The sequence below is a fragment of the Sander vitreus genome, chromosome 21, assembly GCF_031162955.1.
Source record: "Sander vitreus isolate 19-12246 chromosome 21, sanVit1, whole genome shotgun sequence".
NCBI lineage: Eukaryota > Metazoa > Chordata > Actinopteri > Perciformes > Percidae > Sander > Sander vitreus.
In genome coordinates this window covers 16,645,951-16,646,159 of record NC_135875.1, presented here as the reverse complement: position 1 = coordinate 16,646,159, position 209 = coordinate 16,645,951, and positions in this window count along the sequence as shown.

Below are 209 nucleotides of genomic sequence, written 5' to 3'. Positions count from 1 at the left end.
AAATATAACAACTTCATGTGAAACATTACATGTTCCATTGACAGCATTTTTATTTATTTATATATATATAAAAAACTGAATTTAAATTTGATATGGAACTAATTCATTTAGAGTATTGCAACTTTTCTGGATTTTTTCCCTTTATTTAAAAGCAGTTTAAAACACGCGGTTGTGCGTTATGGCTTAAAAAAAAGAGACAATAAATAAAA